The sequence below is a fragment of the Theobroma cacao genome, chromosome 6 (genome assembly GCF_000208745.1).
Source record: "Theobroma cacao cultivar B97-61/B2 chromosome 6, Criollo_cocoa_genome_V2, whole genome shotgun sequence".
Classification (NCBI taxonomy): Eukaryota; Viridiplantae; Streptophyta; class Magnoliopsida; order Malvales; family Malvaceae; genus Theobroma; species Theobroma cacao.
Genome location: NC_030855.1, coordinates 1,737,664 through 1,740,664, shown reverse-complemented (window position 1 = coordinate 1,740,664; position 3,001 = coordinate 1,737,664). Strand labels below are relative to the sequence as shown.

Here is a 3,001-nt window from a genome sequence, read left to right as displayed (position 1 = left end):
TCCGAACTGATAAATTGGACCACATTCACAGTCATTGAGGTATTGTGGATATAATTGGATAATTGAAATTGAAATGGATGGAATTGGAGTTGAATTGGAGATTTTAGAAATTTACACCGTGTATAGGCGAGTTAGGTCGGACACTGTGATTAAGCGATTGTCCAAACATTTCACACCCTATCTAGTGCATACACATGGATAAGAGCCTGAAATAATATATATTGATTTGACACAAATTATTGAATTTTTTGTGTCATGTATTGTGGATAGGTGGTGAGCTATCTGATATGGGTAAAAGACTACACCCGAGGACCGAGAATAGGAGTATATGTACTCCTATTACATTGAGTAAACTTACTATCGCCTTAATTATCTAGAGTAGATTTATTTAATTGTGTGATTTTATGGAAAAATGATTTAATTGGAAAATTATTGTATTTTATGAGAAAATGAGATTTTATAAAATAATTTTATAAAATTTTTAAAAATTTAATAATGATTTCAAAAATAGAGTAATTGGAGACCTATACTATGATTGTGTTGTTTATCCATGATTTTACATTAAATGGCTTATGATAAATTTGGGTATGACTGGTTATTTTTATGATTTAAAAAATATGTGAACTACTTTGATTTGCCTTGAATGTGTTAAGTGAGCCATGTCATACTATTATGATTTTATTGGTTGGTGGATTATAAAGTGGGCACTGCAATGACGGGGGTTCCGTGGGCCAGCCTAATTAGAGGGGCACGGTTCCCAATTATTGAGCTTACCTCGATTAGAGAGGCACGTAGAATAACTCCCGAGGTAGGATTTGAGTACACTTCATACTGACCACCACGTGAAACTGGGACTCAGCCAACACCAAGGAACGACTGTGTTGTCAGAGGTGAAATGTGTTTGAGTGTGTGACAATAAACAGCCTTGGCGATCTCGGTAAGATGCCTTCACGGGTATCCCCGAGAATGGATTTTTGGCAACGGCCAAGTTTTTGAAAAGTACATAAGCCATGTTGAGTAATTGGATGAAATCCAATTATTTATATGGGTTGGGATGAATTATTTTAATTACCTCATATTACTCGGTTTTAAATTATTTTGATGATGTCTGTCTACTCACTGGGATTTTATAATCTTACCCCTTCTTCCTATACATTTTTCAGGCTCAGAATAGGCAGTAGACTGTCAATTGCATCAAGAAGTAAATTTCGGAGTTGCATCTTAGAAAGCAATGTTATAAACTTAAACCTTCTCAGTTATTTGGGAGCCCACGTGTCATTGTAATTTAAATTGCATACTCCAGTTTTTTATATTACAATGTGTATAAATTTATTTTGTTTTTATGTGCAGAAAATTAATTTTTGATGTTTCAAAAAAATATATATATATTATTTTACATTAAAATAGATTATTTTAATTAATATTTTTATTTTATTTTATTATTTAAAAAAAAGAAAAGAAAAAAAAAGAGAGAGGAATGGAAAAACTGGTTCAAAAGCCTTGCGAGGTCTCAAAAGGCATTATGGGAAAGAATGTCTGTCGAGGCTTCGCGGCGGTTGTCACGGGCTCGATGAGAGTTTCGAGTCGTGACAATTCGATTGGCATCAGAGTAAAGGGAAAGATAACCCTATTCTTGGGAACTCTCGCATATGATCTATGGCGAAGTATGACTCTCAGCCCAGGAGCTTGGAAGAGGAGGGAAGGGACTGCTCTCGGTGCGTCCCGGAGTGAAGTGTACCTCTTGTCGAGAGCTCTGATAGGTACCATTATACCCTGAGGGGTTGAGTCGAATTCGATGTGATATCAGAGCATGGTTTAAAGATCAAAAATTTTGGTTTTAAAGCTTTGGATTTTAAAATTTTTAGTTTTAAAGTTGTTTTAAGAAATCCACACTGATACTGTGTGTCCCCGAGTTAAATTAAGTCAAATAGAATGCATGAGTCTGCATATAGAGACCTATTTGTTCGCAGGGTGTATAAGAGATTAAATGATTTTCGTTTGATTTCATATAGGTTTTGAAGTGTGTTGGATTACACTTAACATGTCTAAGAGGAACGGTGATTCTGATATTTCACAGAGTATTAGTGAGGGACCAACAGATTTTACTGCTGAAAGCCGATGGTGTTTTGAACTTAATAATCCAAAAGGAGTATAAAAATCTTTTAGTATGACAAAGGTAGATTAGTAATATAAGTATTGAGGATGAATAATTATCTTAGTGGCAAGATTGATTGTTTTAAATAAGTATTGAAGGTTGAAATAGGAAGCCATTAATGGTTCCAGCAATTATTAGATTTAATAATGATTAAACCTTGCAGTACTATGAATTGATCACTAGTTAACGGGGTTAAGTCAAAGATTATAAATTTGAGTATGGAGGGAATTAGAAGGTGATACCGTAAAATTTTAAGATGAGGAATATAATCGGTTACGATTATGAGAATAGTGGGATACTATCAATAATGAATCATTAAGCGTGTGATGAAGTTGTGATCTATTGAACCATATGGGAAGACTGTCCTAAGGTGGGACATAGAACATGAGGATTTTTTGGAGATGCTTATAGAGGGAGATATAAATTGTAAAGTATGTTTTCCCACACAAGTTTTAATTTATTTGAGAAATTATCATGGTAAAGATATGTGAATATTGGTAATGAAATATGCCCTAAGGGAGGACGGTGGCATATCACATAGATAATATAGATATGTTGGGGTCAATATCCGATCATGCATCTGTGATAGAAAATTTACTTTGCTAATTGTTGTATAGACTAAAAGGAGCCAAGCCGTTGAGAATGACTAAGGTAGTAACTCCAAAAGTAAAAGATTTGTTTTAATTAAGTAGATTCCAACGGCTACATTGAAATAAATTACCTTGTGGAGTAATAAGATCAATAATGTATTGATCAAAGCCAAATCTTAAGAAATAAAGAGGACGAGAGATTAATGAGAAGGGACATCAAAGTTAAGTAACGAATTTGTGAATAAAGGATTACGAC

General features: G+C 34.0%; 1 long non-coding RNA gene across 1 annotated transcript; it reads left to right on the top strand.

Moving 5' to 3' along the window:
- LOC108662601 lies at nt 900-1,232 on the top strand. The gene is made up of 2 exons (XR_001928518.1): nt 900-937; nt 1,164-1,232. It is a non-coding gene; the product is annotated as an uncharacterized LOC108662601 (long non-coding RNA).